Source organism: Lepus europaeus, chromosome 14 (genome assembly GCF_033115175.1).
Source record: "Lepus europaeus isolate LE1 chromosome 14, mLepTim1.pri, whole genome shotgun sequence".
NCBI lineage: Eukaryota > Metazoa > Chordata > Mammalia > Lagomorpha > Leporidae > Lepus > Lepus europaeus.
Genome location: NC_084840.1, coordinates 47,729,167 through 47,743,835, shown reverse-complemented (window position 1 = coordinate 47,743,835; position 14,669 = coordinate 47,729,167). Strand labels below are relative to the sequence as shown.

At 39.8% G+C, this 14,669-nt stretch overlaps 1 long non-coding RNA gene and 1 pseudogene across 1 annotated transcript in view; one reads left to right on the top strand and one right to left on the bottom strand.

Moving 5' to 3' along the window:
- The window catches only part of LOC133773777 (uncharacterized), a 186,463-nt gene that overhangs the window by 44,427 nt on the left and 127,367 nt on the right, over positions 1-14,669 (bottom strand). The window lies entirely within an intron of this gene.
- Positions 1-14,669, top strand: part of LOC133773820 (glycine cleavage system H protein, mitochondrial-like) — a 28,522-nt pseudogene that overhangs the window by 1,687 nt on the left and 12,166 nt on the right.

The window sequence follows — 14,669 nt, the reverse complement described above, 5'->3', positions numbered from 1 at the left end:
GGGTGGCAGGAACCCAATTACTTGAGCCACAACCACTACCTCCAGTGTCTGCATAAGCAGAAAGCTGGAAGCAGTAGCCAAAGCCAAGCATTGAACCCAGGTACTCCGATTCAGGACACGATGTCCTAACTGGTGTTTTAACCACTGGGCAAAACACCTGTACCTCTTATATTCCTTTTTAAGTCTTTTTATTTATAAAACTGCTGATAATGTTTCACTTTCATTTCTGCTCTTGATAATTTAAGTTTTCTCTCTTTTTTTCCTTAGTCACATAGATAAATAATTGTCCATTTTGTTGATTTTCTCAAAAAGTCAAATTTTGGTTTTATTGATTTTTGCTATTGCCTTTCTAGTCCCTCTTTTATTTATCTCTAGCCTCATCTTTCTTTCTTTCTTTTCTTTTCTTTTTTTTTTTTTTTTTTTTGACAGGCAGAGTGGACAGAGAGAAAGACAGAGAGAAAGGTCTTCCTTTTTTCCGCTGGTTCACCCCACAATGGCCGCTGTGGCTGCACGCTGCAGCTGGCACACTACGCTGATCTGAAGCCAGGAGCCAGGTGCTTCCTCCTGGTCTCCCATGTGGGTGCAGGGCCCAAGCACTTAGGTCATCCTCCACTGCACTCCCGGGCCACACAGAGAGCTGGACTGGAAGAGGAGCAACCGGGACAGAATCCGGCGCCCCGACCAGGACTAGAACCCGGGGTACTGTCACTGCAGGTGGAGGATTAGCCTAGTGAGCCGTGGTGCCGGCCTCTAGCCTCATCTTTATTTCTTTTTTTTAAAAAAGATTTATTTCATTTATTTGAAAGGCAGAGTTCCAGAAACAGAGAGGGAAAGAGAAATCTTCCATCTGCTGGTTCACTCCCCAAATGGCTGCAATGGCTGTGGCTGGGCCAGGCTGAAGCCAGGAGCTTCATCTAGGTCTTGCACATGGGTGAAGGGGCCCAAGGACTTGGGCCATCCTCCACTGCTTTCCCAGGTAATTAACAGGGACCTGGATCCAAAGTGGAGCAGTAGGGACTTGAACTGGCACCCAAATGGGATGCCAGCCTTGTAGACAGCAGCTTAACCTGCTACACCAAAACACTGGCCCCTTTCTTTCTTTTTATCTGGTACTTTTTAATGGACTTGTCCTTTTCTAATTCTTTAAGGTAGTTTATTGATTTGAGACAACCCTCCCCCCTTTTAAGATTTATTTATTTTATTTTAAAGTCAGGGTTACAGAGAAAGGGGAAGAGGGAGAGAGAAGGAGAGAGAGTGAGAGAGAGGGAAGGGAGAGGGAGAGGGTAGGGAGAGGGAGAGAGAGGGAGAGGGAGAGAGAGAGGGAGAGAGAGGGAGAGAGATCTTCCATCAGCTGGTTCACTCCCCAGATGGCCTCAACAGCCAGGGCTAGGCCAGGCCAAAGCCAGAAACCAGGAGCTTCATTCAGGTTTCCCATGTGAATGGCAGGGCCCACACACTTTAGTCATCTTCTGCTGCTTTCCCCAGGCTATTATGAAGGAGCTGGATCAGAAGTGGAGCAGCTGGGACACAAACCAGCACTCATATGGGATGTGGCATAACAGGTGGTAGCTTAATTCTGGCCCCATTTCTTTGCAAGTATTTGTTTTTACAGCTATTATTTTGCTTAGCACTGCTCATGTAATCCATAAGTTCTGATTTGTTGTATCTTATTTTCATTTAGGTATTTTCTAATTTCCTTTGTGATTCCTTTTCTGACCCAGTGATGTTTAAGAATGTGTTGTTAATAGCCAGATATTTGTGAATATTTCAGTTTTTCTTCTACTTTCGATTTCACTTTTGGTACATTATGATGAGAAAAGATTTTGTATGCTTTCCATTTTGGGGAATTCACTTATTGTTTTGTGGCCTAACATATGGTCTATTCTGGAGAATAGACCATACATACTTAGGAAAAATGCATATTAGGATACTTCAAAAAGTTCATGGGAAATTGAATTAAAAGATAAGTTTATTTCAAAAGAAATCAGTATATGAAAGTTATCTGTACCCCCATGTTCATTGTAACACAATTCACAATAACTAAGCTATGGAATCAACCCAGATGTCCAACAACTGTTGACTGGATAAAGAAATTATGGTATATATACACTATGGAGTACTACTAAACTGTAAAAAAAATACAAAATCCTGTCTTTTACAACAAGGAAACCATTATACTTGGTGAAATAAGCCAGTCCCAAAAAGACAGATATCACATGTTTTCCCTGATCCAAAGTAACTAACAGAGTACCTGAAATGTAATGTATTGAAGTGAAATAGACATTTTGAGATGCAATGATTGTTTATAGCCCTTGTGACTCCCACTGAGGAACAGTGTTCTGTTTTTTTTTTTCTCTTCATAATATTTGTTGAACTCTTGTGCTTAGAGTAGGGTTAACTAGACAATCATTAAGTAAACTAAAAATAGATATTTGTAAAAATTAAGGGTAGGAATGCGAGGGGGAAGAGGAGGAAGGGTTGGAGCATCGATAGGGGAGCACGGAGAAGTGTCACTATGTTCCTAAATCTGCATATATGAAATATATGAGGCTGTATAATTGAAATAAAAATTTTAAAAGATCAGTTTATTTTACTATTTATTGTTGAGTGGAGTGTTCTGATTGCATTTTCTATGTCTGTCTATCTAGTCTACTTATCCACCATCCATCTACCCATGCACTCATTTTCTATCTTACTATGAGATGTATATAGCTGTTACACCCTCAGATGTTCATAAGGCTGGTTTCTCTTTGTCGTTCAGATCTCTGCTCAGATATAACCTCAGAGATAGTTTTTCTGACCACAGTGTCTAAAATCGCACCTCACTTTTACCCATTCTATTTTCAATTTGTTTTCATAACATTTGTTACAATCCAAAATCATATGATTGAACTAATTCTTTAATTGTTTTCTGTCTCTCCTGGGTGAGTAGGTAGTTCAATGGAAGGGCAGATAGCCTGTCTTCTTCACAGCAAGAACATAATAAATATTTGATCAATATGCATTTGTTAACATTTCTCAAATATCACCTTGTTGTTCGAAGTATCACACTAGTTTTGTTCAAATAAATTTGTTTCTATGCTAGGAGACTTCAGAGGTAATTGTTAGAACTTAAGTAGTTTTTTAATGCTTATGTTTTTGAAGCTATAACTTGTTAACTTCATTAACTCCTCTTTCATTGTGTTTAAGGTTGAAAATTAGATCATCTAGGTCAGTTTACACTATCTCTAATCATTATAATATCACATGTTTAAACAAAATTCTTTTTTCTATACCAGTATTTCAGATTTCAGAGCAATTTCTATAGTTTTTTTTTTTTTAACAAGAAAATCTTTTAAGCAGCATTGCTATTATTTTCTGAATACACTAACTGTATTTTAGTATAGTATATAGTTCCTGGAATGAGTATTCACTAAAATAAGGGAAATTATTTTTTAAAAAAAATTGGAATTCCAAAGAAGAAGGGAACATTCATTTACTATTTGTCATTCATGCAGATTTTCCTGTTCTATTGAACTGCCAGTGTTGAAGACATTGATTGTATTACAGATGAGCAGCCATCATCTGAAAATCTGAAATCCTAACTGCTTCAAAATCTGCAACTTTTGCATGCTGACATGATACAACAAGTGCAAAATTCCCCACCCAACCTCATGTGACAGATTTCAGTCAAAATGCATGCAGTGCATTAAAATATTGCATAAAATTATCTTCAAGCTATGTGTGTAAAGCCTATGTGAGACGTAAGTGAATTTTATGTTTTGATGAGATATTCAACCTGTATGAGAAATTACATTATACATAATTACATTATGTAAAGCTATATTTATATATATATATCTCATATGAAATGAAATTAAGTTCATTTCTTTTCAGCCCAATTTAGTTCATTGTTGGTTAGTTTGGCTAATTGAAATGACAACTCTGTTATCAAAATTGTGTTTCTTTTCATATCATCTTTTAACCAGTAAAGAAAGCTATTCACTATTTTTACTGTGTCTTCTATTTTTTATTTTATTTTTTAAAGATTTTTATTTATTTATTTGAAAGTCAGAGTTACACAGAGAGAGAAGTAGAGGTAGAGGCAGAGAGAGAAGGAGGTCTTCCATCCACTGGTTCACTCCCCAATTGGCCGCAATGGCCGGAGCCGTGCTGATCCAAAGCCAGGAGCCAGGAGCTTTTTCCAGGTCTCCCACGCAGGTGCAGGGGCCCAAGCACTTGGGCCATCTTCAGCTGCTTTCCCAGAGAGCTGGATCGGAAGTAAAGCAGCTGAGACTTGAACTGGCGCCCATATGGGATGCCAGCACTGCAGGCAGCCTCTTTACCTGCTGCACCACAGCGCTGACCCCATCCTATTGTTTTTAAAGTTCCTTTTTGTCCTATCCGTGTCTTTCTCTAGTCCCCGTTTCCCTAGAGCTGCTCATCTCTTCACGTGGGTTGAGGCTCAATGCCCAGCACTTCCTTTTCACTCTGGGCCTGTCCCTGACAGCTCCATCCCTAGGGAATATTTTAGGATCTATTTTAAAATTAGATTAGCATTGAAGAAAAGAGAAACAGTGAGAGCTCGTTTAGTATAACTTGAGGAAAAAACATCACCTTGTTCTTATTTCCTCCCTGAGCATACTGCTTTTCTTGCCAACAGGAAAGTCAGGCTTTTGGGGCAGACATAGTCCCTGTGTCTTGGAAGGAAAAGAAAGAAAGCTGTCTCATTTGAAAATGGGATTTTGTTCCATCAGATTTTTACCAAATTTTCAAGTCCTGTTCTTCTTGAAGCCCAGTTTCTTATTCTAAGAATCCTTCTCTTTGTTTGGACACCCTTAAGCAACTGTCATTCCTGTCACTCTAGTACATTCTAGTTCTGCAATTATTGCCACGTCACAGTGAATTTCCCTGAGTAATATGAACTTTTTTAAGGCAAGACCACTCTTTATGCATAAAACAAACAAACAAATAAACAACTATATAAGTAGTATTGGGGCCGGCATTGTGGTACAGCAGATTAAGCCACCACCTGCAACACCGGCAGCCCATGTGAGCACTGGTTGCAGTCCCAGAAGCTCTGCTTCCAGACCAGCTCTCTGCTATTGTGCCTGGGAAAGCAGCAGAAGATGGCCTGAATGTTTGGGCCCCTGCCACTCAAGTAGGAAACCCAGATGGATTTCCAGCTCTGGGCTCCTGGCTTGCATTGGATGAAAGATCTCTCCCTTTCTCTCTCTCCTCTTTCTCTCTGCGACTCTGCCAAATAAATAAATAAATAAATACATCTTAAATAAATAAATAGTATTGGGACTCTAGGTTATATATTCCCTAGGATTTGATTTTAAAATAATGTGTTTACAATCTAGTTTTTGAGAGGGAGTCTATTCATTCAGATATGATTTCCTGAATAACCTGAATTTTAGGTTAAGAAGTAGCAAGGACCCCTGTTTGCTGAAACATTGTCATGTCTTCAGGGCACTTTTATAGGAACTATGTTCTTTACCCTTCCCCATCCCTGCCCCCCCCCACCCCATCATATAAATTGCATCTATACAAGCACTTTACGAAGCTTGTGGAAAATGGAATTAATAGATAAGTTTATTTTGGAACAAAAATTTTGAAATCCATGCATAATTTTTAATAACATGCATTTTCCATGAACTTTTTGAAGACCCCTTGTATGCATGTATTTCAAAATTTTTTTCACTAAAATATATTTATCTTTTAATTCCATTTTCCATGAAGTCTTAGAAGTCCACTTGGATCTTTCTTGGACAGTTACAATGTGCCAAGCAATGTGTAAATACCGCATGCATTTGAGTCTGACAACCCTGCAAAATAAATATTACTATTATTGTTATTATGATTAGGGTACCAGTGCACAGAATTGAATTTATATCTTCTTTGGGGTTGGGCATTGTCCAGTGAGTTAAGCTACTGCTTGGGAAGCTCGCACCTCATATCAGAGTGCTCGAGTTTGACTTCTATTTCTACTTCTGATTTAACTTCTTGTTAACATGCATCCTGGGAGGCAGCAGAGGAGGGCTCAAGTACTTGGGTTCCCGCAGTCCACATGGGAGACTCAGATGGAGTTCTGGGCTCCTGGCTTCTGCCTTGGGCTCCAGCTGTTGTGGATGTTTGGGGAGTGAACCAGTGGATGGAAAATCTCTGCCTCTGTCTCTCTCTCCATTTCAAATAAAAAAATAACATTAGAAAATCTTTGGCTGATTCACACCCAATGTTTATTTCTTTATTTATATTTAATGTTTATTTACTTAATTTCTACTTGAAAGACAGAATGATGGGAGTGGAGGAGGACAAAGAGAGAGAGGATCTTCTATCTGCTGGTTTGTTCCCCAAATGTCTGCAACAGCCAGGGCTGGGTGAGGCTGAAGCTGGGAACCTGGAACTCCATCCAGGTCTCCTACTTGTGTGGCAGTGGCCCAAGCACTTGAGCCACTATTTGCTGCTTCCCAGGACGTGATAGTAGAAAGCTGGATCTGAAGCAGAGGACCTGGGACTTGAACTGGCACTCTCATATGGGATGCAGGTATCCTAAGTGGAGGCTTTCACCTCAATGCCCAAAACCTCTCTGTTTATTTTAATGATGTAATAACCTGCTATGAACTCACCACTAACCTTCTCCTCAGGCCCCCCATTCATCAGTAATTTCTTTACCTCTTCCCACCTTAGATCACAGAAAAGCAGCTACTGTTATTTTACTGACGAGGAATCTGAGATTTAGGGAGATTGAGGGTTTTCAAGGCTCCCCAGCTAGTAAGAGGAACAGCCAAGATCCAAACCTGGGTGTGTCTGATTCCGACACCCTGGTTCCAAACTGCTCAGGAAGTCTCCTGAATGTTTTTCTTCATGGGCCAGATGGCCGACACGTGCAGAGAAGATTCTGTGACCTAAATCCTGATGGGACAGCAATCCCCACAAGGCTGGTTCATCACCAAGGTTGAGTTTTGTTTTGTTTTGTGTGGTTGGTTTTCCCTCAGTAGTTCATAACTGGACTGTCCCATGGTTGGACAAACACCAGTTGGTTCAGGTCTTGAAAACCAAACAAAAAGATATATTTAAGGACAGGACTCTGTAAAATTACCTTGGTTTGGAAGAAGATTGTTTTTTTCTCTAAATCACCACCTTGTTTCAAATGGTAGTTTGGCAAATGGTAATTTCCAGGGAAAGGCAATGCTGTGACAGGATCTCTCTGTCACGGTGGACTCTAGAAGAAGACTGCTGAGTTCTGCTTGGTTGCTTTAATCCTGCTGGTGTCATATTGAAATACTGATAACAACACACACACACACACACACACACACCCCTGTGTTCTTTCCTCCTGGAATTCTATGCTATACAGAAAGGCAGAGTTAGACACAGCGACTAATTAGTTAGGCCTTAAAAGAAAAATCCTAGAGAACACTGAGTGTGTGGATGAGGGGAGAAAATCCACAGAACTGAAAGGTGCATCCAGTGAGCAGCTCAGGGGCTTGTTGTCAAGTCATTATTTCCTTTTCGGATTTCATGGAGAAGAATGGAAGTTTGCAGAACGGACTGACCCCCAACATCAGACCTGAACAAAGGCATCCAGTGTGCCTGCTGCATGAGGAAGCTGTTAGGACAACAAAGCCAGGGGAAGATCTACATTAGCAATGCTCAGCATGGGAGGCACTGAGATCAGGACGTTCGGTGATTAAGTTCTTGACGCTCCACAGTGACGGCTGTGGGATCCTCATGGGTGATGTCATTTATTGAACTGATTTTCTGCCTCGTGAGAGAAAGAATACTCATACCTCTCTGTTTGGATCTCCTTTCATATGACTTTTTTATTTTCCTCGTATAGGAAAATACCTATATATACCTATCTGTTTTATTTTTGCTAATGTAAATGGTATTATGTTTTAAGTTGCAAATTCCAATTGTTCAGGCAGCTTGTATCCTGTCGTCTTGTTCTAGGGGTTTGCCAAAATAAAGTTTGTTAACTTATCTAAGGTGCTTTATGAATTCCCAATTGTAATTAGGTGGTTTTTGGTATTCTCTGGGGAATAATCAACTTAATCACATCTAGTACTAAGAAAATTAGAATTACTCAAAATTATGGCTCATACATTCTATTTATGTTGTTCACTATATCTAGGCTAGAAAATAGCCACATGGTATATTTAGTTTCCACTTGGCTGATACTATATTTTCAAAAACTTGAGTATAAATTGATATTGTTTTTTCAGTGATGGCAATCTACATTTTCCTTCCTTAGATACCAGTTACTTGAATCGACTGTTTATGGGGTCTAAATATCCATTATTACCAAGTCTCATCACATTTCTGTCCCTGAAATATAAGAATGTAGAAAATAGCAATTCTCCAGCAGCATTTTGTTTCAAATGAAAACTCTATGAGCAGATTGTGGATCCATTCCAGCACTACACAGACATCGACTGATTGATCACCTAGTATGTTTCATTCACAGTACAGTTGCTAAGCTAAGCCCAGAAGAAAACAGATCCATTAATATTTCCTGCCCTCATGTCTAATTAAAATTGGAATCTATGCCTTTCTCAACGATAATTTTCTCTTCTGAACTATATAATACACTCTCTACTCTTTTTTTTTTTTTGACAGGCAGAGTGGACAGTGAGAGAGAGAGACAGAGAGAAAGGTCTTCCTTTTGCCGTTGGTTCACCCTCCAATGGCCGCTGCGGGCAGCGCATTGCGCTGATCCGAAGCCAGGAGCCAGGTGCTTCTCCTGGTCTCCCATGGGGTGCAGGGCCCAAGCACTTGGGCTATCCTCCACTGCACTCCCTGGCCACAGCAGAGAGCTGGCCTGGAAGAGGGGCAACCGGGACAGAATCCAGCGCCCCAACTGGGACTAGAACCCGGTGTGCCGGCGCTGCAGGCAGAGGATTAGCCTGTTGAGCCACGGCGCCGGCCCTCAACCCTTCTAAGGAAGCTATCTAACTGGCACCATTCTAGATGCTGAAGAGAGAAATTTTTATTATTTTCAGTAGAAACCTGGTCATTAGGAACTAAACCTCCCTCTAATTCTAACATAAGACTGGTGGATTTGGGCAGGAGAGGAGGAGATAAAGATTAAATAAAGACATACACAAGGAGTAAGTTAAAATTGTGAAAAAGTTGAGAGATTTGCCCACAGGCAGATGCCAGGCCAACTCTGTTGTGAGGTTTATGCAAGTTCCCAGGTCAAACCCTTTGTTTTATTTTACTGTTATTTAATAGCATTTTGCTGACTCTGAGACTAATACTTTTAATAGAAAAGTTGAAAAATTATGAAGAAAAAAACCCTTAAACCCACCCATCCACCCCCACCACACACACAAACACATGTAATGCTCCAAGCATATTTTCTGTGTAGCAACATCATTTAATTCATTTGAGATTGATTCTGTCACTCTATAGTCATGGCTTCCACTTTTGCTTTTATTTTTAAAGGGCCTCCCCTCCTGCCTCCCAGATCATATAAGCCTCTTCTGGTCCTTTTGCTTCTTTGCATAAACTTTAGAATCACTTTGTTGGTATCCATAAAATAATTTGCTGGGAGCTTGTTTGGGATTGCATTGAATCTACAGGTAAAGTGTGGAAGAACTGACCCCTTGACAATATTGAATTTTCCTTTCCATGCACATCAAATACTTGTACTTCTCCATTTGGTTAGATCTTCTTTGATTTCTTTCATCAGAAACTTTGTTTCCTCATGTAGATCTTATATGTACTATATTAGATTTATACCTATTTCTGTCTTTTGCTTGCTAATGAAAATGGTATTGTATTGAATTTCAAGTTCCAGTTGTTCACACCTAGTATCCTGCAGTCTTGAAACAATTATTTTAGGAATTTTGGTTGAATTTTTGGAATTTTGTACATAGTACATAGATTATCATGTAATCTATTACAAGGACTGTCTTCTTTCTCCTTTTCCAACCTGTGTACCTTTTATTCCCTTCTGTTGTCTAACTACATTAGCTAGGACCTCCAATAGGATTTTTAAAAGCAGGAGTAAAAGGGGACTTCCTTGCCTTGTTTCTGAGCTAAGCAGGAAAGTGTCTAGTTTCTTTTCAATGACTGTGATATTGGCAGTAGGTTTTTTGTTAGATGTTTTTTATCATATTGAGGAAGTTTCCTTCTATTCCTGGCTTACTTAGAGTTTTTATTATGAATTGCTGTTAGATTTTATAAAATGCTTTTTCTACATCCATTGATATGATTGTATGATGTTTCTTCTTTAGCCTGTTGATATGATGGATTAAAATTAATTGAATTTCTAATGTTGAACAAGCCATGCATGTGTGGAATAAATCCCACTTGGTGGTGATGCAGAATTCTTTTTCAAGCACTGTTGGATTTGATTGGCTAATTTTTAAAAATCATTTACTTATTTGGGAGAGAGAGCATGTGTGCATGAGCCCATCTGCTGGCGCATTTCCCCAAAAGCTAGGCTGAGGCCAGGAGGCAGGAATTCGATCCAGATCTCCCATGTACATTGCAAGGACTCAACTACTTGAGCCATCACTGCTGCCTCCCAGATTCTGCATTAGAGGGAAGCTGGAGTCAGGAGCTGGAACTGGGTACCAAACCCAGGCACTCTGACTTGGGAAATGGACACCTAAATGCTAAGCCAAATACTCACTCTGCTAATATTTTGTTGAGGATTTTTGTACCTATAGTCATTAGATATTGTTCTATAGCTTTATTTCCTGGTTATGTCTTTGTGTGGTTTTGGTATTAGGGTAAGGCTAGTCTTATAGAGTTAGAAAATATTTCTCCTGCTTCTATTGTCTGGAAGATATTATAGACAATTGGTATAATTTTTCCCTTAAATGTGTGGTAGAATTTACCAGTGAAACTTACGTGGGTCTGATATTTTATGTTTCAGAATTATTTTAGAATAATAATTTCAGAATAATTACTAATTAATTATTCAATTTCTTTACTATATACTGGCCTATTTAAATGATCCATTTCTCCTTGTATGGGTTTGGTAGATTGTATGGTTCAAAAAGTCAGTCCATTTCAATTCTGTGTTATCAAATTGTGGGCACAAAGTTGTTCATAATTGTCTTTTATTATCCATTTGATGTTCATGGGATCAATAATAATGACCTCACTTTCATTTGTTATTACTAATTTTTTTCCCTCATTTTTCTTAGTTGACCCGGCTAAAGGTTTATCAATTTTATTGATCTTTTTGAAGAACCAGTTTTGGTTCTATCAATTTTTCTCTATTGATTTCCTGTTCTTAATTTTATTGATTTCTATTCTAGTTTTTTAAATCATTTCTTGAATAGATTCTATTTTCTTTGGATTTAATGTGCTCTTCTTTTCTATTTTCTAATGGAGAAGCCTAGATTATTGATTTTATATATATTTTTCCTAATATGAAGGATCTTCAAAAAGTTCATGGAAAATTCATATTATGAAAACAATTATGCTTGGGTTTCCAAATCTTTTATACCAAAATCAACTTATCTTTTAATTCTATTTCCATAAACTTTTTGAAGTACTCCCATATATACATTCTTTTAATTATTATATATTTCCCTCTGCACTCTGCCTTTACTGCATTCTATTTTAATTTGGTTTATAATATTTTGATATTTTTCTTGAGAGGTCTTTGACTCTCACATTACTTAGAAATATACTGTTTAACCTTCAAGTTTTTGTAGTTTAAGTTTTGAATTTTTCCACCTATCTTTCTGTTTTCTACTTTAATGAAACTGTGATCTTACAGCAGACTTCATATGAATTCTTCATTTAATTTTGTTAAGATGTGTTTTATGGCCCAGAATGTGGTCTCTTTTCATGAATATTCTATGTATTTGAGAAAAATGTATATTTCACTGCTGTTTCATGAAGTATTGGGTTGATGTCAATTAGATCTTGTTGATTGACAGTTTAGTTCAACTATGTGTTACCGGTCTCCTGACTGCTGGATCTGTCCATTGCTGACAGAGGGTACTGAAGTCTACAACTATAATAGTGGGCTCATCTTTTCACAGCTGCTGGCCTATCAGTCTTCCTCTTGTGTATTTTAATGCTTTGTAGTTGGATGCATACATGTTAAGGACTGTTTTGCGTTATTGGAGGATTAATTCCTTCATCATTATATAATGCCCCTTTTGGTCCCTAATTTTACTTGCTTTGAAGTCTACAGTATCTGAAATTAATAAATCTACTTCAGCTTTCTTTCTTTTTTTTTTTTATGACAGACAGAGTAGACAGTGAGAGAGAGACAGAGAGAAAGGTCTTCCTTGACTGTTGGTTCACCTTCCAATGGCCACTGCAGCCGGCGCACCGCACTGATCCGAAGCCAGGAGCCAGGTGCTTCTCCTGGTCTCCCATGCGGTTGCAGGGCCCAAGGACTTGGGCCATCCTCCACTGCACTCCCGGGCCACAGCAGAGAGCTGGACTGGAAGAGGAGAGATGAGGACAGAATCCGGCGCCGCGACCAGTACTAGAACCCGGGGTGCCGGCGCTGCAGGCAGAGGATTAGCCTATCGAGCCGCAGTGCCGGCCTCAGCTTTCTTTTGATTAATGGTATGATACACCATTCTGCATCTGTTTGCTTTTTTTTGTTGATTTCCCATGTATTATTTTTTAAGATTTTATTTATTTATTTGAGAGGTAGAGTTACAGACAGAGAGAAGGAGAGACAGAGAGAAAGGTCTTCCATCTGCTGGTTCACTCCCCAAATGGTCACAATGGCTGGAGCTGAGCTGATCCAAAGCCAGGAGCCAGGAGCCTCCTCCAGGTCTCCCACACAGGTGCAGGGGCCCAAGAAGTTGGGCCACATTCCACTGCCTTCTGGGGCCATTAGCAGAGAGCAGGATGGGAAGAGGAGCAGCTGGGACACAAACTGTCACCCATCTGGGATGCTGGCACTGCAGGTGGAGGCTTAGCCTACTACGCACAGCACTGGTCCCTGCATCCGTTTACTTTTAATCTGTTTCTTTATATTTAAAGTGGGATTCTTGTATATAAAATATAGTTGAGTCTTCTTTTTTTTAAGATTTATTTATTTATTGGAAAGGCAGAGTTCTGATCCCTAGTAATTTTACTTACTTTGAAGTCTGCTTTATCTGAAATTAATTATTTTCTTTTAAGACTAAGAAACATAAAAGATTGTACTTATTTTACCTTCACTTATTCTCTCGAACTCTTCCTTCCTTTTATTAGATCTGAGTTTCTGATCTATATCAGTTTTCTGAAGATTTCTTTTAGTATTTCTTACAAGGCAGGTCTACTGTGAACAAATTTCCTCAATTTTTGTTTGAGAACATCTTTATTTCTCCTTCACATTTTCCCACTGTACATTCTTTGCATCAAGATATATAGCAATGACAGCAGAGTTCTTTTTACAACTTAGTGTTAAATATTGTATATCTTTATTCATTTTAATTTTACAATAGTTTGACAAAAGATTAAAACTTAGAGGCTTAGGAACACCTGCATGATTGGTCAGGCTATATGAGTCAGTGGCTATGTTCTTCTTTGTTGTGTATTCAGATCTAGTGCCTAGAAACATGGGGACAGGGTTTTTTTTTTTTTTTTTTTTTTTTTTTTTTTTTTATTTTTTGACAGGCAGAGTGGACAGTGAGAGAGAGACAGAGAGAAAGGTCTTCCTTTTGCCGTTGGTTCACCCTCCAATGGCCGCCGCGGTAGCGCGCTGCGGCCGGCGCACCGCGCTGTTCCGATGGCAGGAGCCAGGTGCTTCTCCTGGTCTCCCATGGGGTGCAGGGCCCAAGGACTTGGGCCATCCTCCACTGCACTCCCTGGCCACAGCAGAGAGCTGGCCTGGAAGAGGGGCAACCGGGACAGGATCGGTGCCCCGACCGGGACTAGAACCCAGTGTGCCGGCGCCGCAAGGCGGAGGATTAGCCTGTTGAGCTACGGCGCCGGCTGTTTTTTTTTTTTTTTTAAGATTTATTATTTTATTTGAAAGACAGTTACAGAGAGAGAGAGAGAGAGAGAGAGAGAGAGGTCTTCCATCTGCTGGTTCACTCCCCAAATGACTGCAATGGCCAGAGCTTAGCTGATCTGAAGCCAGGAGCCACTTTAACCCACTGCACCACAGCGCTGGCCCTAAGAGGTTATAATTGCTTCTGAAAAGCAGATGCAAAAATGGATATCCTGCTTAGAAGCCAGGTTACAAAATAAGGATGTGACCAGAGGAGGACATTTTCTTTCAGAAACAGAATTTTTGAAGAGTCCTAGTGTCTCATTTTACCAATGAGATTCTAATTTACAGAGGTCACTGTGTGTTAACACACAGAGGCTAGGGCTGCTGAAAGAATTCATTACTTAACATTCCCCAAGAGAAGGCCATGCCATGCTACAGGGCCGTGGGACAAACCAGCTTTGGTCAGGAGGCAAACAGGAGCAAGGGAAAGGCAAGGCAGGACATGGATTGGCTACTTAGAATAATTCTGGTGGGCTTTGTGCTATGGGGTGGTCCTTGGTTGCCTTTTCCCTGGCCTTGGGGTGACTGAGGGCAAGGGAAACACTGGATTAGTGTAAGACGTGGGAGGGAGATGGCTGTTGAGTTCAGGCTCTGAGTGGTTTGGTTCGCATGTAAAAGGAAGGGGTTGCTATCTCTAAGAACTGGGTAGACCTGGAGAGCAGTCCCTCCTTGGATCTGTAAAGTTCTTATAAGGCAGAGCATCATGAACATA